At 38.8% G+C, this 26,953-nt stretch overlaps 1 pseudogene; it reads right to left on the bottom strand.

Moving 5' to 3' along the window:
- Positions 1-372: 372 nt before the first annotated feature.
- On the bottom strand, positions 373-3,590 carry LOC132612031 (FACT complex subunit SPT16-like; annotated as a pseudogene).
- Between the last annotated feature and the right edge of the window lie 23,363 nt (positions 3,591-26,953).

Below are 26,953 nucleotides of genomic sequence, written 5' to 3'. Positions count from 1 at the left end.
AAAATGCCAAAATAGGAACAAGGATGGATATTATTAGAAATGCCCAAAAAAATCATATTCGTAAAGCAGAAAATATATATATATATATATATATATATATATACTCCCTCCGTTTCAATTTATATAAACCCATTTGACTGGGCACGACATTTAAGAAAGAGGGAAGACTTTTGAAACTTGTGGTTCAAAATAAGCCTTGAAAATTTGTGTGGCTGTAAATATATATATATATATATATATATATATATATATATATATATATATACATAAAAAAACTAAGTAACACTCCAGAAAACTTCTACCCGAAATACGCTAGATAACTATTCTAAAATGCAGCAATCTAAGGCTCTAAGGAAGGCCCTTCCATCAAAACTACCTGAACTTCATTCGCTTAGGAGCAACAGAACTTGAAGCAACTCGTGACTTGCCAAAGTTCTTCTTTCTCCTCTTCTCGTCCTCGCTGTCATATTCATTCCCTTTTTCTCTATCCGCGTTGCTTGCCTCTTTCTCCAACTCTTCCCATGTTTTGCCTTTTTCTTCCTGCGAGTCTTCCTCCTCATCCTCATCCTCTTCTTCCACACAATCTACCAAAGATTCACTATCAGAGCCATCATCTTCTAAATCTGACTCAGGTTCAGCGTCTGAAGGTTCATAACCTTGGTACGACCCTTCTGAATTTCCAGATTCTGAGTCAGAAGCATTTATGTTTAAGAATTCCCCACCACCTTCATCTATAAATCTTTGGGGATCATCAGTTATGGTCTTCAATACTTCACGCCAATTCAGATTCATCTCGCTCTCATAATACTTGATGTCAGTTGTGTCAAGCCACACCTTGATGCCATCAAGTGCAGATACAGGAATGGAATCTATGTGCATGACATCACGCTTGATGTCCTTGAAGACAATTGCCATATCAAAATTCTTCTGCCCAAATCCAACTCTCTCCTAATTCACAATCTCAATATCACTTAGGGTTATCACAAGAAATAGGGTCTCTATCAGCTCAACCAAACAGCTCGAGGTTGGCACAATGAATGCTGATGATTTATAGGGGACCCCATGGAACCCAAGTTCTCTCAAAGGTTGATCAAACTCCAGGTTGAATCCTTTAAACTGGGGTTGGCTCCACATATCATTCACCCGGTTCACAAAATTCTGGAAGTTCATGTTGAATTTGTTCTTCCGCTCTCTTTCTTTCTATTCTTCCTCAATCTTATCTGGGTCATAGGCAGGCCGCTTTCCACCTCCAAGTGTTTGCACCACATCCATTACCTCAACATAGAATTGCACGTCCTTGGTTTTCTTTTTTCCTACCATTATGTGGTTATGAAGATGAAAGTGTAGAAGGGTAATCATCTCCTTCTTTGCTAGCTGGAAGAACACATCCTTGATGTTGCCAAACATGATGTCAACACGCTCATCTTGTCTTGAGGTGGAGTACCGGAAACCATTAACATGTTGAGGTGGAGTACCGGAAACCATTAACATGAGTTTCTAATGTACCCAGAAGCTTTCTTGCACGACCACCAAAAGAGGGTCGAATCCATAAGTCAGACAACCTAACTGGTTCAAATATATTCCCTGCAAGTACAAGTTTTTCCTAAGTCACCACAGTTTCCCTTTCGGCTCTCTCATACTCCCTAGCCATAACATTCCGTCTAAGAGTTTTAATCAGCTGAACCATTTCACTTATGTGCCTTGGATCCTTAGAACGAAATGAAACTTCCTTCAGGTGAATAGCACCCTGATTCTTTGAAGCATTTGCATCAACAGGTGTAAAAGGGGTACCAGGGACATTGAAAATGATACGGATATAGCAGTTACGGTTGGTTTCCTGCTGGCTTGAAACATTCTTAACAGTAGCTACATGGAAAGGAACCATTGCACCATATATTGGTAGAAGAATGGCTTCATTCTTTTGGTCAACTTGATTAATCATCTCCCTAGGAGGTGGTAGGTCATTGATGCTCTTATAGGCAACAAGGTCATTCGAGGTCCTAGCAACACTCCTGCTATTCCCAGTTAAAGCCCCTGCACCAGCAAGACGAAGAGCAGTTTCTTCATTCTTCTGACGGGTAAGTTCTGCTTGGTGTTGCCTCCGGAGCTCTTCTTGGTTGTTTGACCTAAGTGTTGCCTTGGAGGACAAGGCTTCCGTCCTATTTAAATCATTTTTAACTTTAACCTCCTCCTCCTCATCTTCATTGAAAAAATAGGCTACATCCTTCCAGGCTTTGGAGCTCAAATGAGTAACCACCTCATGGCCGTCATTTGTGACAATAACTGTATCTGCTAACAGAACTGAAAATTCCTACTCTTTTCAGTGGCGGTCTCAGTTTGCAAATTCTGAAAACCAAGTGACACGTTGAAAACCATTCCTGATCTCAGAACCTTATCATTCTTAGCATTAAGGCTAAACCCAGACTCTCGGAACTCAAGACCAATCCTAGTCCCAGAAGAATTTGTCAGGTTACTAATAAATTCAGGAGCATGCTTCTCAACCACTGCAAGAGCTATTTGATACACAGAACTAAGCTCATTTCCAGGCTACAATGCACCAATTGCTGCCTCGTGAGCTTTAAGAAGAACTTCATAAGCCTTAGTCTGCGTCAAGGTTGAATCAATAAGAAATGTTCTGGCAACATTTGAACAGTAGTTGTTGTATCGTGATCCAACTGCACATATAATGATACTGGCAGAGTCATAGTACAAATGATCATCATTGCTTGTAGCACTCGGTCTAAGATCAAAAGTCCCACCACTCTGGAAGATTGGAGGGTAACATATATCAACATTCTCAGCTTTCAGCTTCACGTTAATTTTAATAGGTTCCAGCATAGCCTTTTCTGTGTCATCCATTAATAAAGAATGAGTTACTTTCTTCTCCTCATCAATTACTTTCTCAAGCTTCGGAACAACAAAGTTCTTCATTGCACAAGTAGTCAAATATGCAGCTTTCTTCACATTCATTATCTCACTCTGGTCCTTCACAGCAAAGAGGTCAGCCAGCCCTTTTGTGATTTCACCAAGAGGAAGGCTTGAGTTTCTGATCTTATTGGTCCATATCTCCAAGAGTTTTCCTTCAAGGGCCTCTCTTGCAATATATCCAATGACTGAGTTATTTGTCTTTGGCTGCATACGGATAGCATCGAGCACATTGTCCGTTTGAACAGTCCCATCCTCATTTTTTGCCTTCACATGCATGATAACCTCCATATTCACTGCGTCTTTAGCAGTGGATTTTACAACACTGAGCAATGATGCTTTCTTCTGGCTACACAGAAAATGTACGTGCTTGTCTCCAAAAACCATAATTGTCTTAGGGAACTCATACCCTAGCAACCAAATATTTACAGCTGAGGACTTCAAGTATCTCAAATCCTCGGAAGGTGGCGGCATAGCTATAGCAAGGACATCAGAAGAACCCCAAAATTCATCCTTATGCTTGTGCCAGTGTGAATATAAGGCCTTCAGTCGCCTACTGAAAATATTCAAGTCAATGGTATAAGCATTTCCTCCTGCCAAATTCCCATTTGAAGGTGGTCCATTTCCATTCTTCTCTTCCACCATGGCTGTGTCAATAATTCTTGACTAATCTGGACAAGAAAACACAATATTCACATGTAAGTTATTTAACAATGAAGAGGTAACATAATATGCACTCACACATATTTCTGTATAGTGGCACCTGATACGATAAAATTGTTGAAACCTAATTACAAAGAGAACTTCTGATTCAATGAAATAATAGCTACAAATTTAAAAGAGCATAATATAACATATACCCTCCCCTCCCCACCCCACCCCAACCCCCAACCTACCCCATTGAATGGACCTAACAGATTAGAGCCAGCTTGGATTAGCTAATTAAAAGTAGCTCATGAGCATTAAGTGCTGAAAAGAACTTGTAGGTAATTGAAGCTAATTTTAAGAATAAGCAATACGTGTTTGATTAGAAGTGTTGAAGCTAATAATAAGTTGTTAGCATGTTTGGTAAAAAGAGTTTATCACTATGTTAAAATGACTAAAATGTCCTTAAAGTTATCTACAAAAAATATTAATATAAAAGTGTTGTTACATAAAAGGACGAACGACGAAAATATAATAGAGCGAATAAAAACTTCATGTTTTAGGAAGATTATTTCGAAGATTACAAAAAATATTATTAGGGATAAGAAAGTACAATATTTGGTCACACCAAAAGTGTTCATAAGTTAGATAAGTCATAAATTGGGGTTGACTTGGATGAGTTTGGCTTATAAAGCACTTTGGGTGTTTCCCAAACACAAAGCTATATTAGCTTATTTATAAGCTTAACTACCTCCCCTCCTATATGAGTTAAAAACAGATACAAAATAAGGAAAAACAATGACTCTAGACTGATGGAAGCAAGATAAGTCCAGCATTAATTCGTTGATATTGATGCTCTTTATCAGGTGACCAATAGAAATTGACGTGCTACTAAATGAACTATAACTTCTCTGAAATGAAATGTAGGGAAAAGATTTTAATCAACTCTTTAATTGCAATGCACATTAGCATGCTCTCGCTGAAATCAAGCAATCCCCACAGTTGATCATTCATTTATGTTCTTTTGTGGAAGTTAGAAAATTAGATGGACAATACCTCACTTTTCCTTACTTTATCCGTTAACACCTACAATTCATCGGAGCACCTACTTTGTTTTCCCACACCCATTATTGAAAACAGATGTGCAAAGAAATTTCACAGAATTTGTATCAACTCTACATCAATAAGGATCAGATTCCGCAACTCGATACTTCAAAGTTCAAATTTACAATTTTTAATGTATAATTACTTAGTTAGCAACAAAAAGACCACGCAAGAATCATAAAGCTATGACAGGGTAAAACAGTAAGCAATTACATGGAAACAAATAAAGTTCATTAATTTGACATCATAAAGTCTTAATCCATGATTTTCAGGAAAAGATCTCATTAACTAGTTTATGATATGAACTTATGAATGCATCCATTAACCATTCTCCATAACCCATAAGCTACTCAGGTAATATATCATTAGTCTCCTTTAACGTTTGTTTTTCATCACAGATTGACTGGGAACACTAAAAGCTAGAAGTAAAGAAAAATTAACATTAATTCCAACAATCAAATTAAACAATCTGCTGGATAGTTTTTGCAATTTCGAAAGAAACACCGGCCTCCGCAATCCCAAGTCAATTAACGGAATCCAGAAAAAGAGGGATGTTTCACAAAGCACAATCATTCAAATGCGCAATGAACCAATTGGCACTTATTAAATCTTCTAATTAATATCTTCGGATACTCAGTAAACCATGGCTTTCCAAAATCACAAGGAAACTAAGAGAAGGAAAATGACTTTGAATTGTTAACACCCTTCAATGCAAAAAATTATGTCCCGGAAAAAAAATTAGGCCTACTTAATACTCCCTTTGTTTTAATTTATGTGAACCCTGGGGCGGACGCGCGTATACCTAAGGGGTGTCGGGGACCCCTTTGTTGCCAAAAAAGTTCACTTATGTATAGGTAAATAATATCAGTCAAAATTATTTGATAAATGGAGAAGAAATGCCTCCAATTAACATAAGCATATCGGTAGCTCACTGGCAGTGGTTGCACGAAACCACCAACTCATCTAGCTTTTTAAAATTGAAGTGCTATTTTGATATAAAAAAGTCAACAAATCTTGGACCCTTAACTTCTTATTTAAAACTTAAAACTAAGAAATTCATCCAACTAAACAAACACTCATTTAAAGTTAAAAAAATAAATTAAAACTGCTCTTTCAACGGTAAGTTCTCTTAATATTGCATACGTGAAAACCGGGCCAATGTAAGACCGGTGAGACCGGGGGCCGAGGGTAGGTCCAAAAGAGCGCGAGTATATTCGGCATTTTTCTCAGGCCGGTGGGATTGCACTGAATGGAGTGTATCCGTTGATCCGGTGTCTCCGAACCACACTCGACGTGGCCGTTAGTCCGGTTTCTCTAAGTCAAACTCACGTGGCCGTTATTCCGGTTACTCCATGTCCGAGCTGAACGTGGCCATTGGTCCGGTTAACCAGTTGCGGCGCTGCCACGCGTCAAGACCGTTCTGTCATTCTCTACTGACAACCGTACGAGTGTCAGACCGTACGATCGTACCTTATCCTTTTAGGGTTTTTTTATTCTAAAAGGCTTTGTATTGTATTCAATGCCCATGAGGCAAACCTATAAATAGAGGACATTTTCCTACTTTTAGAGGTTGGCTTTTTTCAGATCTAGAATATTGTAATAGAAATTATATTGAAGCTCTCTCTCTCTCTCTCTCTCTCTCTCTCTCTCTCTCTCTCTCTCTCTCTCTCTCTCTCTCTCTCTCTCTCTCTCTCTCTAATTTTGGTCCGGGTCTGCAGTGTTCTTTGGCTTAATTCATCCCTCCAATACAATATAGTGTCATATATACATATATATTTAGCTTAATCTATAATATCAACGTACTTATTCAAGGAATTAGCATACATATCTATACATATTATAACAAACAAGTCCATACATATTTCGTACCAACCAAAAATACATTAAAATTCATCCACATATCTTATATCTCACTTACAAATTCAATTGTTACCAAAATTTCGGGGTAAACAGTTTGGCGCCCACCGTGGGGCTAGGATAATAGTGGCTTTTTAATCTTTGCTTTTATCTCCTCTTACCCGTTTGATTAAGGAATCTTCTGCTAATTTCTGCAAAAAAAGGACCAAATGGCAAGCAGCGGGCAGTCTGGTCATGTCAACAACAACGAGATTGTGGCTGAAAACAAGAACAGTGGGTTACGAAGTCTACCAACAGATCCAATCGACCCGGACTCTGTTGATTCGAGGGAAGGCCTCAACCGACAGAACACCGTGAACAAGGAGAATGCCACCTTACCGGCCACTGATCCCTTGAACACTCGCAACTCAATTACTTTATCTCGAGCCCAAGGCCAGAAAGCACCGGATACTCCGGATGAGATTAACTTACGTTTAATTTTTGAAATGTTGCAGGAACAGGGGACCGTCATAGCCGAACAGGGAATTGCAATAGCTGAGCTGCTGTTACACCTCGGGAATTTCGCCGTGAACGTACAGTGAATAGACTAACGAAGAATATGAGTATATGATGTTTTAATAAGAAGGGAACGACGTTTGATGACCCTAAGTAAGATTTCAAAGGCAATTGCAATGAAAGGTAGGTTATGCTCCACAATGACTAATTATAAGTTTTGGAAATGTGAAAGGTTGCAAGTTTGCATTCTGGCCAGTTGGTCGTAAAATGAAATACGGACCGTAAAGTGGTATACGGTCCGTAAACTGCCATGTCGTATTTCAGCTTCCAAAAACTTCAACTTTCTGTCAAATGCTGGAATGGTTAAAGACGACTTGGAATACGGACCGTAAACTGAAATACGGCCCGTAAACTGAATCATAAACTACCACGTCCTCAGCCTGACTTTATGTTTCTGTCATCCTTAAGTACGACCACGAAATACGGTCCGTAAATTGGAATACGAACCGTAAACTGTGTTTACGACCACTGTTCACTTTCGACGACTGTTCATTTAAGATCAGATTTTGGGTTATTAATAAGAGACCAAGTTCATTATTTCATTTCAACATGACACCCCCTTCTCTATAAAACATCTCTCTACATAAATTCCATAAGAATTCAAGGATATTTGGTGATCAACAACATGAACTAAGTGAATCAACTATAAGAAAACTCATTAAGGATCATACATGTCAAGAAATCTCATTGGAGATAAACTAGGGTTTTGCTCAAGTGGAGTATTATCAACCAAGGCTTGTTCCTACGACATCTAAGGTAAGATTTATGATGTTCCTATGTTGTTCAAGGTATTTAAGAGTTGAAATACTTGAATTGTAGAGAGGTATGGTAAAATGGGTCATAAAGGTGGAATAGTGCAATTTTGAGAAATAGTTTGAATTGAGTTATGAGTCTTGATGTATTGTAATGTAAATGTGTTATAAATGATGTTGAGAACATGAGATGAGCAATGCACGTGAATGGACATAGTCGTGCGTTATGGCCATGGATATGGATGATTGAAAAGTGAGTCTAGAATATGGATAATAGGGATGAATAATGACTATTGTTGTAGTATTGTGAATGTATTGTTGACGTTTAAGAGTTGAAATACACTATAAAGGAATGTCGTATAAATAGAGGAGACGTTGCCCAATTTTCTCTAGTTTAGTCATGTATGCTAGCTATCGATTCTAATGATAGTATGACTTTAATGAAGGTAGAAACGTGAGCTTCGGAGGAGAACGTGCAAGTGGTAAATAGTTGAACGGAAAGGTATGTAAGGCTAACCCTTCTTTCATAAGGCATGGTTCTTTGGCCAAATGTCTTACTCTTCTATGAGACTGTGATGTCCTTCAAATGACTTGATCTCCCGAGCTAGTAAGCTCATGATTCTTGATACGCCACGATTGTATTAAATCTCTCGTATGACGAGTAAGCCTATAAAGATAAATGTGATGAATCACGATAATAGTAATAACGATGTTGATGACGATTATGATAATGATGTAAATAGTAAAGATGCTTATGAGCTATTATGTATATGTGTCTATGTATGACTACTATGGAACCCCTAGCTTATGAGGCCGGGTAAGATATGTAAATAAGCATGTATATGATTACGTAATGTGTGCACACCTCTGCAGATGATACGGATAACCTAGACGCCTTGGTAGGGCCAGGTAGATGTAACCATGAAGCCTTGGTAGGGCCAGGTATGAGTAACCTTGAGCCTTGGTTGGCCAAGTATGTATGAAACACCGATCCTCCATGGTCGGGTATGCTATGTAAATACTATGTATATCATATGATGATGTATATGATATAGAAATGAGTATGAATATGATACGGCATGAATATGAATATGATACGATATGAATGTGAATAAGGTTATGTATACGAATACGGGTACTAATATGGAACGGATACAATTATGGATACGGATATTGATGTATGAGCACAAATACGCATTTGAATGGAAAGTTCCTATGAAAGGCAAGTAAGTGCCTATGACGATGATATTACCATCTCCCATCTTGTGCTACTTCTCATGATGTTCATTATGCTTCTATATTGATATTGATCATGCTTTACATACACAGTACATTTTTCGTACTGACGTCCTTTTGTTTGTAGACGCTGCGTCATGCCCGCAGGTGCAAAGGGAGACAGGCTTGATCCATAGCTACATTCTCAGAGACTACAAAACAGGGCTCCACTTCATTCGGAGCTATAGCTTTTTGGTACTTATTCTTTTGTGTACATAGTTATGGGCATAGCGGGGTCCTGTCACTCTTATGTGATATGTTATACTCTTCTTAGAGGCTCGTAGACATATGAATATGGTTAGATGTGTCCGGCCTTGTCGGCCTATATTTTGTATATTATTTTGATATCCTTGGCGGCTCATGTACATTAGCGTGGTATAGATGCCAACCATGATATGAAAGCATTGTCGTCCAATGGGACTAGCATGAATGGTGATTAGAAATGTATGTTTAATTATGTGGCTCACCTAAATGTAAGTGAAGTGTAAGCCAAGGGGTGCCCGGGGTGGGCTAGCACCGGGCGCTCGTCGCGGCCCTCTAGACGGGTCGTGACAAAAGTGGTATCAGAGCAGTTCAGTCCTATTGTGTGTCTACGAGCTGTGTGTAGTAGAGTCTTGGTTATGGGTGTGTTGCGCGCCACACTTATAAACAAGAAGCTGCGGGCATTTTAGGAATGATTGACCTTCTTTCTTCATAAGAATCATGCGGTAGAGCTATGATATGAGAAATTCTTGTTCTTTAATCGTGTATTGTCTATTTCAGAAATGCCTGTAAAGAGAAAGGCTACGACAGCCCAAAAGGGCAAGACGGTGGCAGGAAAGCGGGCTGAAAGAGCACCGCCACCAGTAGAAGAAAGTGAGTCCCAGAGTGCGGCTCAATCTCAGTCATCCCGTTCAGTACCTATATTAGAGGAGCTTGAGGGAGCCTCAGCCCCAGCTCCAGCACCTCCAGCTCCTCCACCAGATGCTTCAGGCCAAGATGTTAAGGAGGCCATACATTTGCTTACCCAGTTGGTTGCTGCTCAGACTCAGCGGCAAAGTATAGGTCAAGGTGACAAGGCTGTTAGTGCAAGGGCCTGTGACTTCATCACTTTGAACCCTCCAGAATTCTTTAGGTCAAAGCCAGAGGAGGACCCTCAGGACTTCATTGTTGTATGTTGAGGACGCTTCGATTGATACATGCTTCGGACACCGAGTCGGTGGAGTTAGTGTCGTATGGATTAAGAGATGTCTCGATCCAATGGTATACGGTTTGGATGGCTTCACGGGGAGCCAATGCACCTCCCCCGGTATGGCAAGATTTTGTTGATGCTTTCCTCCGACACTATATGCATCCAGAAGTTCGGCGAGCTAGGGCCGATAATTTCATAAATTTGAGGCAAGGTAGCATGAGTGCTCTAGAGTATAGCCTCCACTTCAATTCTTTGGCTAGGTATGCTTCGGCCATGGTAGCGGATATAGGTGACCGAGTGCACCGATTTGTAAAAGTCCTAGAGCCACATTTGATGGATAGATGTTTGACCGCGTTCCTTTAGGACAATATGGATATTGCACGCATTCAGGCCCATGCTCAGAACTTGGAAGAAAGTCTGCAACAGCAAAGAAGTGAGCGCGAGCAGGATAGGGTACAAGGCAAGAGGGCCAGATCTTCAGGTCCGATGAGTGAGTTCAGAGGCGGGCACAGGCAGCAGATGTCTAGGCACTCAGGCTATTCTATGACTGGTGCGCCTCCACGGTTTTCAGGCCAGAGATTCAACAGATCTACTCGTTCCGGGCCGAGTTAGAGTTATTCGGGGTCTCAGTTTAGAGATGGTTCGGGTCAGGCAAGGCCACCCGTACTACGATTTTCCCAGTGTGGGAAGTTGCATTGGGGTCGATGCCGATTGGGTTCAGATGTTTGCTATTCATGTGGCCGACCAGGCCATATCATGCGTGATTGCCCCTCAGTTCATGGTAGAAGTAGGACCTAGCCTTCAGGGTCGGTAGCAGAATCTTCAGCATTTGTATTCCCTATGGGGCCAGGTTCACATGCGCCAGTCGGCCATGGTAGAGGTAGAGGGAGAGTTTCCAGTTCTAGCGGTCCTCAGCACCGTATTTATGCTTTGGCTGGACACCAAGATCTCGAGTCTTCCCCTGATGTGGTTACAGGTATATTATCGGTATTCTCTCATGATGTATATGCTTGATTGATCCGGGCTCCACATTGTCATATGTTACTCCGTATGTTGCGGGTCGATTTAGAGTCGAGCCGAAATCGATTAAACCTTTTGAGGTGTCTACACCCGTTGGTGAATCGGTAATAGCTAGCCGAGTATATAGAAATTGTGTAATTGTGATTTGTAATTGTCGTACCATGATTGATTTGCATGACCTAGAAATGGTGAATTTTGATGTTATTATGGGCATGGATTGGTTGGCTTCTTGTTATGCCAATGTTGATTATAGAATGAAAATGGTTTGTTTCCAATTTCCGGGAGAACCAGTCTTAGAATGGAAAGGGAATACGGCGTCACCAAAGGGTAGGTTTATTTCCTATCTAAAGGCAAAAAAAATGATCACGATAGGATGTATCTATCATCTAGTTCGGGTTCAAGATGTAGAAGCTGAATCGCCGATTCTTCAGACAGTTCCTGTTGTAAACGAATTTCCCGATGTGTTCCCGGAAGAGCTTCCAGGCCTTCCTCCTGAGCGAGAGATTGATTTCGCAATTGATGTTTTGCCGGGCACCAAGCCCATATCTATTCCTCATTATAGAATGGATCCCGCAGAATTGAAAGAGTTGAAGGAGCAATTGAAGGACTTGCTTGAGAAAGGCTTTATTAGGCCTAGTTCATCCCCGTGGGGAGCACCCGTATTGTTTGTCCGAAATAAAGACGGCTCCTTGAGAATGTGCATTGATTACCGACAATTGAATAAGGTGACAATTAAGAACAGGTATCCTCTTCCGAGGATTGATGACTTATTTGATCAATTGTAAGGTGCCAAATGGTTTTCAAAGATTGATTTGAGGTCCGGGTATCATCAAGTGAGAGTTAGGGAGAAAGATATCCCTAAGACAGCCTTTAGAACAAGATATGGTCATTTTGAGTTCCGGGTGATGTCGTTTGGGCTAACTAATGCGCCGGCGGCATTTATGGATCTGATGAATAATGTGTTCAGGCCTTTTCTGGATTTATTTGTGATCATATTTATCGTCGAAATCTTGGTATATTCTAGATCCGATGCAGAACATGCAGATCATTTGCGTACTGTCCTCGGAGTCCTTCGAACTCGAGAGTTGTTTGTAAAGTTTTCCAAATGCGAGTTTTGGTTGAACTCAGTGGCATTTCTGGGGCATATTGTGGCAGCCGATGGTATTCGAGTGGATAGTCAAAAGATTGAGGCCGTGATGACTTGGCCAAGGCCCACAACTCCTACGGAGGTTCGTAGCTTTCTGGGCTTAGCAGGTTATTACAGGAGATTTGTTGAAGGTTTTTATTCTATTTCTGCACCACTCACAAAGTTGACCCAGAAGTCGACAAAGTTTCAATGGACAGATGCATGTGAGCGTAGCTTCCAAGAGTTGAAAAGTAGATTGACTTCCGCCCCAGTCTTGACACTTCCAGAGGGATTGGAATGATATGTTGTTTATTGCGATGCTTTAGGTATTGAGGGAAGCTCATTGCTCCCGTTACTCTGTTCACCCTGGTGCGACGAAAATGTATCATGATCTTAAGTCTGTATATTGGTGGAATGGAATGAAGAAAGATATAGCGGAATTCGTAGCTCAATGTCCTAATTGTCAGCAAGTGAAAATTGAGCACCAAAGGCCGGGTGGATTGTTGCAAGCTATAGAAATCCCAACCTGGAAGTGGGAAGTGATTAACATGGACTTCATTACAGGCTTACCCCATTCTCGACGCAAGTATGACTCTATATGGGTGATTGTAGATAGGCTCACAAAGTCATCTCATTTCTTACCGGCCAGGACGACCTATGTGGCAGAAGATTATGCAAGGCTTTATGTTAAAGAGATAGTGAGACTCCATGGTGTTCCAACATCTATTATCTCTAATAGAGGGACTCAGTTTACAACCAATTTTTGGAAGTCTTTCCAAGAGGGTTTAGGGACCCAAGTGAGCCTTAGTACAGCATTTCACCCGCAGACTGATGGACAAGCCGAGCGTACCATTCAGACTCTTGAAGATATGTTGCGGGCATGTATGATAGATTTTGGAGGAAATTGGGATGACCATTTGCCACTCATCGAATTTTCTTACAATAACAGTTATCATTCTAGCATCTAAATGGCACCGTATGAAGCTTTATATGGGCGAAAGTGTAGATCCCCAATTGGGTGGTTTGAAACAGGAGAGGCCAGACTGATAGGGCCAGACTTGGTCCAGCAAGCCATAGAGAAAGTCAAGCTCATACAAGATCGGTTATTAGCAGCCCAAAGTCGTTAAAAGTCCTATGCGGATAATCGCCGAAGAGACTTAGAGTTCCAAGTGAAAGATTGGGTATTCTTGAAAGTGTCACCGATGAAAGGTGTAATGAGATTTGGCTAAAAGGGGAAGCTCAGTCCCCGGTACATTGGACCTTATGAGATTGTGCGCAAAGTGGGCAAAGTGGCCTACGAATTAGATCTACCTCCGGATTTGGAGTCAGTTCACCCAGTTTTCCAGGTCTCGATGCTTCGAAAATGTATTGGAGATCCTACTACGACCGTGCCAATAAGCGATGTGCAAGTGATAGAAATGTTGACTTATGAAGAAGTGCCCATTGCCATACTAGATAGGCAAGTACGGAGGCTTAGAAACAAAGAAGTGGCCTCAGTTAAGGTTTTTTGGAGAAGCAGTAAATGAGAAGAAATGACATGGGAAGCGGAAGAAAGTATACGATCCAGATACCCTCATTTATTTCAGCCTTTGGGAGAGATTCAAGATGAAACATCAGCGGTATGAGGTATGTATGATTTCCTTTTCATGCTTTTGGTCGTGTGTGGCCGTAGATATGTTGATATTGTGACGTAGCCCTGTGAGGCGATGATATTTTGGGTTGTTGTGATAGGTTGGTAGTGCCATATTATAGGGGAAACTCTGGCGAAATTTCTATAGAATCCCCGAAGACTTTAACATTCGAGGATGAATGTTCTCAAGGGGGGGAGAATGTTACACCTCGGGAATTTCCCCGTGAACGTACAGTGAATAGACTAACGAAGAATACGAGTATATGATGTTTTAATAAGAAGGGAACGATGTTTGACGACCCTAAGTAAGATTTCAAAGGCAATTGCAATGAAAGGTAGGTTATGCTCCACAATGACTAATTATAGGTTTTGGAAATGTGAAAAGTTGTAGGTTTGCATTCTGGCCAGTTGGTCGTAAAATGAAATACGGACCGTAAAGTGGTATACGGTCTGTAAACTGCCATGTCGTATTTCAGCTTCCAAAAACTTCAACTTTCTGTCAAATGCTGGAATGGTTAAAGACGACTTGGAAGACGGACCCGTAAACTGAGTCGTAAACCACCATGTCCTCAGCCTGACTTTCTGTTTCTGTCATCCTTAAATACGACCATGAAATACGGTCCGTAAACTAGATTACGGACCGTAAACTGTGTTTACGACCACTGTGCACTTTCGACGACTGTTCATTTAAGATTAGATTTTGGGTTATTAATAAGAGACCAAGTTCATTATTTCATTTCCACATGACACCCCCTTCTCTCTAAAACATCTCTCTACATAAATTCCACAATAATTCAAGGATATTTGGCGATCAACAACATGAACTAAGAGAATAAAGTATAAGAAAACCCATTAAGGATTATACAAGTCAAGAAATCTTATTGGAGATAAACTAGGATTTTACTCAAGTGGAGTATTATCCATTGGAGCCTCGGTATCAGGGCCCGACTCTGCTCTTTGTTCGGCCTCAATATTTGAAGATGGTCCGAATCTTCTAGGCATTTGCAGGGGAATTTCCTCGAAGCGTCACCTAAATGTCAATGAATTCAATTGACTTTAGAGGAGTTGGAAAAAGAACTTCTTCCCCACATGTGTGCTGAGCCGGAATGGAAGATCCTTCTTCAGTTGTAGGGAAGGACGGAATGGTGGCTTCCTCCTCCGGAATAGAGGCGACGGAGGGGCCCTCACCGACCCTTCGAATAATAAAGTCGGGCTCTGATTCATCCCTCAGAGTCCGAACAACGCTCCTTGCCCTTTTCTCTGGTTTCTACCCTTTATCCGAGGGCTTTCTCCGTCTCTTACCGGCAGCATCAATGAGCCAAGATGACCCTGCCATATTAAATTCAGAAATCGATGCAGCAGGCTCGGCCGCTGGTTTCGGTCTTGGCTCCACCGAGCCCTTGGGTAAACCTGAATACTGAAGGGGCTATAAAAAGAAAAGGAAAAAAGGAGAGGATGCAATATCTACCAAATCAAGGAGAAGATTACCGTGGTTTTGGGCAACACATCGGCCACGCGACAGGTCACCCCATGTCCGTTGTTCATGAGTATGTTGATCGATGATTGCCCCAACCCATTCGGTCATGTTCCGGACGGCCGGAGGTATCCATACCTCGGCTGATAAACAGAAAAAAGGCGAGAAATCACATGTATGCAAGGGAGCAGGTGTTGACAAAGCATGGAGGAAGAATAATTATAGAAGGGAGAACTGAGAAACTTACGCCTATCGTTCCACCTTTCCGAAAAGTACATGTACTCGATCGGAATAATGTTTGCGGTTCTTACCCGAACATAACATTCCAACCACCCCTGATCTCTGTCCTCTTCAAGTTTGGAGAAGATGGGGTTCCGACCTCGCTTGGCAAGCTTTATTACGCCCCCTCGGAAGAGTCTCGGGGAATATAACCGGATGAAGTGCGCCATTGTGAATTCCTTTTTGACATTATTGGCTAGTAACTGGAGGCAGGCCACGGTCCTCCAGATAATCGGCCCAATTTAGGCCAAGGTCACATTGTACATCCGGCACATCTCCAAAATAACCGGGTCAATTGGAGGGTCGAGTTTGAGCGTAAATTGATAGGTGTAAACATACAAGAAACCTTCTCTATGATCGGTGTTACACCTTGGAAATTTCCCCCGCTAGCGTACAGTGATTAGGCCAATGAAGGGTATGACGTATATGGTGTTTTGACGAGGGACAACGTCCTTTAGACTGGTATTTAGGTGCTAAATAATTGTTAAGAAGGTTCCATAAGGATCGGAGATCAAACGAAATGACGAGAATAAGACTCAGTGAACTGATGGGTTATACGGTCAATTATACGGACCGTATAACATTATACGGCCATATAATGAACCGTAAAAGAGTCACAGAATGAGGTTGCTGAAGGGATGATTTTACGGTCAATTATACGGACCATATAAAATTATACGGCCCGTATAATGTACCTTCAAGTTGACACACGAAAAGGGTAGTCATTGGAGCAGTTTTACGGTTGATTATACGAACCGTATAAATTTATACGGACCGTATAATGATGTCGGGACAGATTTAAATTTTTAAATAAGGACCCAAGTTCATTTTATCTTATTTCACCCTCTCTCTACACGACCCAACATCTCTCTAGAACCTTCCAAAACTCTTCCAATACAAGAATCCAAGTGAAAAATCAAGATCAACCACACCAAGTTCATGAAAACAAGAGTGTGAAACCCAAGTAAAGTTCATCCTCCTCAAAGAAAACCAAAAGAGGTGAGATAGAGTTTTGTTGCTAGAGAAGAAACTCCACTCAAGACTTGTTCAACCATCATCCAAGGTAAGCTTCATGACCATTTTATGTTGTTTGAGGTATTGGAAGGTTAAGATACCCGAATGGTAGAAGAACATAGCAAATGAGTCATTCAAGAGTGAATAGTGTCATGAGTGAGTGGTAGTTGAATTGAATTATGAATGTTAGTGTGTTGTGAGTATGAATATGTTACAAATGACATGAAGACCATGAGATAAGTGTGATACATGGGAAAATCCGATAGCGAACCCAAAACCATAAGTGTGGGGAAAAATGAAGAGGAATGGTGGATCATGGACATTGTATATGAATGATAATTGTGATTTGCTATATTGTGATTGTTATTGTGGGCGATTGGGAGTTGATATGGAATACGGGAAAAGTAGAATAAACAAAGGAAGTGCTGCCCAATTTTCTCTAGAAATAATAGTGCGTTCTTATAGTTGGTTAACTAACGATCGTACGAATCCTCTTTTTGAAGGTAGAGGCGTGACATTGAAGGAGAATAAGCAGACGCTAAATTGCTTAAACGACAAAGGTATGTGAGGCTTAACTCTTCTTTCAAAAGGCATGAATCCTTCAAGCTTTCCACAAATCCTTCTATAAGATGAAGCTTAAGAGTCCTTCTATATATTAAATCCCCTATGAGCATGATAGTGATGACAATCAGCTAGAGTCTAGAGACTCAAGAAATTGTGACATGATGTTCTTACAATGCTAATGATGCTATTATTGTTAACACTCGCCTTACGTTTTCTTCCTTTCAAGGCGAGGCATGATACTCATAAATGTCCATAATACAATCGGGGATTCACGACCTTACGTCACCCCGACATTGTATGATTGTCTTAAAGCCTAATGAATGCTCTTAATGCTATTGTATGTTATGACAATAAGATGATAAGAAATGCTAACTTGTAACACTATGGGATACATAGAACACTAAGAAATGATAACATGACGCTATGGCTTGAGAGGTATAATAATGACGTGTTATGATTGATGTTGTGATGATATGATTCCACCGCGCCTATATGGCCGGGCATGTCACCGCTAATGTGGGCTGCGTATGATTCCACCACGCCTATATGGCCGGGCATGTCACCGCTAATGCGGGCTGCGATGTTTACACCGAGCCGAGAGGGCCGGGCATGATCACCACTAGTGGGCGGCATATGAGGGTTACCCGGACACGGGTAACGATACAGATTATGATGTGATGAGGTATATGATGACGTACGTGATGATGTATGGGATGTGATAACATAGGTACTATGATTGTGTAAAATGTGAAATATGATAGTAATATAATTGCCTATGACATGTGTGCAGGTTATATCTTTGTTCCATGACTCATGATCTTTCTATTAAGTTTGTTTATTTCATTCCTACCTTAAATACTCAGTACAATATTCGTACTGACGTCCTTTTTTCTATGGACGCTGTGTTCATACCCACAGGTAGACAGGGAGGAGATCTTGCTCCGGATTCTTAGAGGCTGCTAGCTGATTGGAAGCCCTCCATTGTCCCGGATGTGCCTATAATGATTCTTTTGTGTACAGTTGTAGGTGTCATCTCTTAGAGGCTCGTAGATACTCGACGTGGGTCGTATGGTTTCATGGCATGGTCATTATGTATACATATATATATGTGTATATTATTTTGCTAGCCTAAGGGCTCATATGTATAAAAGCATTTCGTTTCTAAATGAAAATGAATTTTATTATAAATTAAGCATGAATCGGATAAATGATTGCTAAATAAGCTTAATAAGTGATGGCATGAGCGGTGCTCGGTGGTTAGCCCCGGGTACCCATCACGGCCCCTAGTTGGGTCGTGACAATCGGTGATAGACTCGTCGGCCCCGGGGGCGAACACTTGCACCGGGCGGTTATCCTATCCGCACTCGGCCCGAACCTGGTCAAAGATATCCTCCGTAATAGACGAAGGGTATTGCCTTACGTCGAAACCCTTATCCGTGACCGGGGATGGCTTCTCGACATCAAATTCTTTGTTATAGTTGGGTCTGGTCGGCACTATGTCCAAAGCAGTCAGTTCAACAGAAGTTTTTCCCTTGGGTTTTGAGGTCGGCTCGGCTCCCTGAGAAGAAACCGAGGGAACGTCCTGGGAAGTAGTTTCGGTGTTGACAGACATTTGGAAGGTGTGAAAGAGAAGATTTGAGAATTTTTGGTGGGAGAGGTAAAATTCAGAAAAGGAAACAATGGAGGAAATGTAAGAAGAATGAAGAAGCAGTTGGATGCAAAATGACAAAGGAAAAGGGTAGCAAAGGTGCACTTTCGATTAAAAAATAGCAAATGGAGAAGTTGGCAAAGTTGGCCTCTTACGATCAAACGAGCAATAAATGAAAAAATGAAACGATCAAATGAGCAACGAAATGAGGAAGTGAAACGATCAGATGAGCAAGGAAATGAAGAAGTGAAAATGGCGAAGAAGTGAAAATAGAGAAGTGATATGGCTAAGGGCCTTATATAGGCATGGAACTGTAGCAGTTACAGAGCGTAACCAATCGGGCAGCAACACGTGTCCCACGATAAATAGGACGTGATATGAAGCAACGTGCGTTACGGCAGTTCCCGAGGTCGGCCATTCGGGACGAGACACGTGTCCGATGTCAGAAGGACGTGACATAAATGTTCCCGCCAAAATTAAAAGATAAGAACGAGCTTATGGAACCACCAATTTTGTGACTTATCCACTTCCCGTTACTCCGGTAAAACTACGGTCAGGAAAGTGTGGGGACTATCTGTATACGGTGAAAACCGGGCCAATGTAAGACCGATAAGGCCGGGGGCCGAGGGTAGGTCTAAAAAAGCGCAAGTATGTTCGGCGTTTTTCTCAGGCCAGTGGGATTGCACTGAATGAGGCTGACTCGAGATGAGAAGAGTGTATCCGTTGATCTGGTGTCTCCGAACCACACTCGACGTAGCCGTTAGTCCAGTTTCTCCAAGTCAAACTCACGTGGCCGTTAGTCTGGTTACTCCATGTCCGAGCTGAACGTGACTGTTGGTCCGGTTAACCAGTTGCGGTGCTGCCACGCGTCAAACCGTTCTGTCATTCTGTACTGGACATCGTACGAGTGTCAGACCGTATGATCGTACCTTATCCTTTTAGGGTTTCTTTATTCTAAAAGGCTTTGTATTGTATTCAAGGCCCATGAGGCAAACCTATAAATAGAGGACATTTTCCTACTTTTAGAGGTTGGCTTTTTTCAGATCTAGAACATTGTAATAGAAATTATATTGAAGCTCTCTCTCTCTCTCTCTCTCTCTCTCTAATTTTGGTTCGGTTCTGCAGTGTTCTTTGGCTTAATTCATCCATCCAATACAATATAGTGTCATCTATACATATATATTTAGCTTAATCTATAATACCAACGTACTTATTCAAGGCATTAGCATACATATCTATACATATTATAACAAACAAGTCCATACATATTTCATACCAACCAAAAATAGATTAAAATTTATCCACATATCCTATACCTCACTTACAAATTCAATTGTTACCAACATTTTGGGGTAAACAAATATATATTTCCGTTCTTCTTCTTTCTAGTTGGAATTTTTTGAAAATAGCCATTGCTGATGAGATTTTAATTATTGTTTGGTGCTTATATAGAAAAAAGAATTAGTCTATTAATGATTTCCAAAAAATGAAAACTTGTCGAGAAGAGTTATAACAATGCACTTGAATTTTCCCCCTTAAAATATAATATCATTATAGTGATTTATTCATTTATTCACTTCTTTAAATTTCGACACCATGTACAAAAGATCCTGCATACGGCGTTGTGTGAACCTATTACTATTTGGAGAGTCAACGAGGTGATTCTTTGACCACATTTTCCTTACTTTTTTTCTAAATTATTTGAATTATAAATTATCATGACTCATAGTACTTTTTATGTAGTTTCTAAATATATAAATTTTATTTTTTACAAACTTCAAAAATCTATTTCAAAATTTACCATCAAAGTTATAAAGTTTGACCCTCGTACTCTCAAAAGGTTCACATAAATTGAAACGAAGGAAGTATAAGATTGCAAACAACCAAATTAAGAACTTGACAAAATAATTAATGGTTTCAAGAAGCTAAAATTAACACAACCTTCAAAACAAACTTAAAATAATTCAAAATTATAATATTCCTCGAATCAAAGGTAACATAAACCCTGCACTGGTCAGCCCTACCCTTGAGCTCCAACTAGGAATTAGTGTTCGAGAGTCTAAATGAATACAACAAGGATGTTGAAATTATAGAGATAAGGGAAAGGAAAACTCACAATATTAAGTCGGCTAGTAAACTTGGACCCAAGAATCCCAATTAAGGAGTCAATTAGAGTTAAACTTGGACAAAACAGGTGAATTTTAAGTTGCTTGCGGCACAATAAGATTTCAAATACTTTTAACAATAACCAGATAATGATGTGCTACTAAATGAACCATAGCTTCACTGAAATGAACTCTAGAAACAGATTTCAATCAACTCTCTAATCAAATTGCATATTAACATGCTCCCGCTGAAATCAAGCACTCCTCACAATTTCATCATTCATTTATGTTCTTTTGTGGAAGTTAGAAAATTAGATGGACAATATCTCACGTTCCCTTACTTTGTCCATTAAATGGATAATTCGTCGGAGCATCCTATTTGTTCTCCCGCACCCATTAATATGAAAACAAATGTGCAAAGGAATTTCACAGAATTTGCTTTACTCTGCATCAATAAGGATCACATTCTTTGAAATTTACGAGTTATGATGTATACTCCGTGCGCCCCATTTTATACGACTCTTTTTTTTAGTCAGTAAAAAAAAATGACATCTTAACATTATGAGCTGCTGTATGGCCACAAAAGTATCTTCATTTCTTTTTTAAATTCCACCAATCAAACACCCTCATATAAATTGAGACGAGCGGTAATTACTTTGCTAGCAACAAAAAAGACCACTCGATTCCCGTGCAGCTATGACAGGGTAAAACAGTAAGGAATTACATGGAAACAAATAAAGAGAAACAGAAAATAAAGTTCACTAATTAGACATCATAAAGTCTTAATCCATGATTTTCAGGAAAAAATCTCTTGAACTGGTCGTTCTTTTTATTTATTTATTTATTTATATCAAGTAAACTATCACGCTATATATCATTAGTTAAAAGTTAGAAGTAAAGAAGAAGTGAATATTAATTTGGAGAGTCTAAAGAAAATGTTGAGATTGTGGAGACAAGGGAAAGAAAAGAACTCACAATTTTAAATCGGCTTGTAAACTTTTGGACCGAGCCAATTAGGGTTAAACTTGGACAGATTAGCTGAATTTTAAGTTGGTTAAGGGTTTCAAATCATTTTTTTTTTAACAATAAACAGGAAAAGTGTTGAAGTGAGGATTGAAATGAAGATTGACAAATCAAAGGAAAAGTTGGAAACTGAAGGAAAGAAGAAAGAGAGGGTTTCACAAATCAAAGAAGGAAAGGAAAATGCAAATTGAAATGAAGATGGAAAGATTGAGAAAATCCGGTTATTGAGGGAGAAATGTTTTAGAGCGAATGTCTCATTTGAAATTCGGTGAAGTCTAGAAACCTCGGTGATTTTATATTAGACAACTACTACATGAAATAAGGCTTGTATTTCTAAGTGAATTACATGAATGCCACAGACAATGCCACTATTGACTATTTCGTCCTTGAATATGTTTTGATATCAAAATTATTAAGTCTATTTACGTAGAATAGGAGACGCAAAGCGTTATTAGGATGCTAAATGTAATCACCATAAAATTCCAATTTAAAAATATAAAATAATGTCAAACAACTGCAAACTCACAAACAACGGATACTACTATACTTCCTCTCATGTTTGCAGATTTCTTTTAACAAAAACTAATCAGGACTTTCTTTTGACAAAAAATCAGGAAATAAGTTTTTTTTTTAAAATCTTGAAAATTCAAAATCACACAACAGATCATCAAAAATGTAAAAAATAAAAAATAAAAACCCTGAAAAACTAAAAAACCTACAACAGATCGTCTTCCCAAATGTGAGAACAATCCTAAACTAACTCAATAATTATTTTTATCCACGTTCTCCTACATAAATAATTATTTATGTGGATTCTTCTTTCAATTTTGTTTTTCAATCCCTGCTTTTGCAAATATGGCTTCACCAGTTCATCACAAATGTCAAGCAACTCGATGCAATGGAATTTGAAATTTAGATTCGCTCAAATGTGAGAAATCCGGGATAAATCCAAGCCTAAAATACCGTTCTCCACAGAGTTTATTTTATAGGATGCAAGGGTAACAAGTTCAACTTTCACATATTTTTAAATTGAAATTCTATATAGATAGATATATTGCTTATGTGTCTTGAAATTTATATGACGTAGTTTGTCAATTTCTTGTGTTAACACTAATATGAAATACAGGTTTTGTTTAACCGATATTCAATGGAAAATTGAGAAAATAGCTACAGTGCACCTTAATGTTTGGTCGGATTATTTATAACACACTCAATCTTTACGTGGGGCTTATTACCCCCCCCCCCCCCCCCAGCCCAGCTATTTTTAACTGAAATAAACTCCACCCTAAAACTAGACAGCCAAATTTATGGCTAAACGTGTTGTGCACGCACCGACACGTGTATATTTTACAATTTTTTTAAAATTTATATTCTTTTCCTTTTCCCCATTTTGGGTAATTATATTTTCTTTTTCTTTTTTCATTTTCTTCCATTTTCTGATCGTTGCTTCCTTCACTGCTCTTTCCATTCTTCCTTTTTATCTACCTAATTCATTATTTGAATTCATTGGTAGCAATCTAGGTTCAAATTGAGCCAATTTTTTTTCCATCTATGAAAACTTCTTTGGTGGGCTCTGTTTCCTTTTTTTCTTCACAAATCTGAAGGAAATTTGGGAAATATTTTCTAGGTTTTGAGGTTGTTCTGATAAAGTAAAGCAATTCAAATGGCTTTAGGAAAAAAAATTATATTAGAAGAACATAGAGATATCTTTTCAGTGAGTTTTTATGAAATTGGAGAAGATGAATGAAAATGGTCATTGGCGAAGATGAATGAAATTAGAGAAGATGATTGAAATAAGAGAAAAAAAGCAGAGAGGGAGAATGGAAAGAAAAGAACTAAATAATGGCTGTAGGAAAAAAAATTATATTAGAAGAACATAGAGATATACTTTTCAGTGAGTTTTTATGAAATTGGAGAAGATGATTGAAATTGGAGAAGATGATTGAAATAAGAGGAAAAAAGAAGAGACAGAGAGTGAAAAAAAAACTATATAATGGCTATAGGATTTTTTTTAAAACATTTTTAGTGCTCCTCACTGTCTCACTCTCTTTGCCAACTCAGCACTTGAGAGCTAAATAATACTAGTTAAAAAAATTGTATTGTAAAGGTTGAGTGTGTTATAAATAATCCGACCAAACGTTCGGGTGCATTGTAGCTATTTTCCCATGAAAAATTTGTGTTATGAAATATAATTTTTCCACTTCATTCTCACCAGACCGGTCACTGGAAAAACACATGGTGAGAAATAGGTTCCCATTAAAACGCTGGAAAACTTTCTTATTTTTTCATGTGAAAATACTACTATTTAGATTTTTTCCACCGATATTCAAAGTCAAACAATGCATGGTTCATATTCTATCTGTGGTGTTTTTATATAAAGGGACGACCAGTTTTGTTTTCCAGTCGACACAAAAAAACCACCAGTTTTGAGCATACTAAGAAACCACCAATTTTTATTTTCCAATCGACACAAAGGAAAATCAAGTGATAATCCTACTTTTGTGTCTATCTTCATTTTTTTTTTTCTGTCTATAATCTTAGAGTCGTTTGAATGTGCGAAAGTTAAAGTCGTTCGAATTATAAAAAAAGTTAGATTCATTTGAAAATCTTTCCAGCCGACACAAAGGAAAATCAATTGATAATCCTACTTCTTTGTCTACCTTCATCATTCTTTTCTTTTTACTGAATTTTGATAAGCCTTCAGTTTTTTCGTCTCCAATCTTAGAGTTGTCCAAATCACAAAGAAAAGTTAGAGTCGTTCGAAAAAATCAAACATGAGAGTGTTGTTCATCATCTATATTTTTTTGTCAAAATCAGTATAATTTCGCATTTTGAGGCTAATGTTCTGTCTAGACCCTGTTTTAGTTGAAGACTAAATGATGACTTTCATGATTTCAGCCTCTTATTATGTGTTTTTATTTTGTTAATAATAATAATAATAATAATAATAATAATAATAATAATAATAATAATAATAATGTTCTATTATAAATAAGTTTCTACTGGGAAGGGAGTTGTTGTTTTCTTTCCCTTGAAGCTGGTTTACGATTGTCATCTTGCATTAGTATTTTAAGCGGTTAAATATCTGCATTCTTTAGCTTCAAATACTTTGAATAGGTCAAAGAGTGGTAGTTTAAATAAATATTCAGATCTCTATTTTTTTAGATTTCTGTTCGACATATTTTCATGTTGTTGCAATTGAGTGTATGCACAAAATGGCCAATGAGACCAATATTTAAAGGATGATTTAGTGAGTCATGGAATAAACACATTTTCAAATACTTGTTTTCCTTCTGGATGTATAGGCAGTGTGTAAGACCATGGATAGAAGCAATTGTGAATAAATGAATTGATTCAACCGTGTATATGTTGCCTTGTATGAAGAATCGGGTGCATTCTTATAGAAGTGCCACTGAAATGTTGTTTCTCTTATACTGATCTAACATACTAACTTCATGTCCCTTTCTAGGGTGATCGTATACATGTCTCAATCGAAAAGTATGTTATTAAGTTTTTCAGGACCAAGATACAAGAATTTGGTTTATATCGCAAGAACTACATTGCTGTCGGACCAGTGAACTTGAAATTAAAGATGTTGGATATTTGAGTTGGGTCGCAGATCGCCCATGTGGACTAATCCGACCCCATTAGAAGAGATAATGATATAAGAAGTTACAGGAAGTTAATTAAAAGAAAAAAACTTCCACGACTATTAACGTGATAAAAGAAAAGGGAGGGGTCAGTTTTGTGTGCTGACTTCTTCTCTTAAAACTTCTTCTCCTCTTTCAACCATGGGTTTTCTTCGATAGAGAAGATATTTTTCTGATTATTTTCTCCCAAAAAAACATACATAGATAAAAGACATCTAGTTCGTGGAATATTAACTTCGTTTATTAGTGAATCAAAGTTCGATTTGGGGAAATTTTTTTGGTCGTGAGTTCAACGATTCTTCCACTACGTTGTTAACAGGTACACGAAAGTTCTTGCCCACGATTTATTATTACATTAGCATCAAAGTCTAGTGTTTTAGTTGCTTCTTAGTCTTGAGCTTTCTTCTTGAAGAGACTACCATGAGAAACATAGTTTTTGACAGTCCAAATATATTTTTTTGGTTTATTTAGACGTGAATGAAAAGTCTGAAATTAAGAGAAAAGGAAATTACGAACAAGTTGTTTCGTCTTGATTCAAGCCATTGTTTGTTAGATAAAGGCTAACTGGTTGTGAGAATCTTTACACGGTGGTTATTGCCATATGAAAATATTATTAAGAAAATACGGCATAATCCATTAGTACAATCAGATGATTGAAAACCGTTTTGCCATCAAAGTTGTCAATATCACTGCCATAATATACTTGAGAGGGATTCTTCTTTACTAGAGCACATTATAGTTGGAATTTCTTATAAGATTCTGAAGTGAATCTTTAAAAAAAAAAATTACTCGAGATCACCTTTGAGTTAGACGATTGCAACATTTATTTTGGACTTTTGTTTTTCCAAGAGAAATTCATGTTGTGGCTTAACAGTTTTTGCATCTGTCATATTTAATTTTTTCCAGATTATGTCAAGTTGAATTAAGATACTTTATCTGGCCATTGCCATTTTGGTTGATGTCGTGTTCGTCTAATAAGCAGAAATAGAAACAATTTGAGATAGTTTCCTCATGGATATACTCAAAGAATATATACCATATTTTACAATGATATTACTATGATATTGGAACTGAAGCCTGTTATAATGAGGACATCAAAGATCACGTACTGATGGATTGTGATGCTACATGGCTAA

The sequence above is a fragment of the Lycium barbarum genome, chromosome 9, assembly GCF_019175385.1.
Source record: "Lycium barbarum isolate Lr01 chromosome 9, ASM1917538v2, whole genome shotgun sequence".
NCBI classification, from domain to species: domain Eukaryota; kingdom Viridiplantae; phylum Streptophyta; class Magnoliopsida; order Solanales; family Solanaceae; genus Lycium; species Lycium barbarum.
The sequence above is the reverse complement of the archived record's forward strand: the minus strand, read 5'-3'. Positions and strand labels throughout refer to the sequence as shown.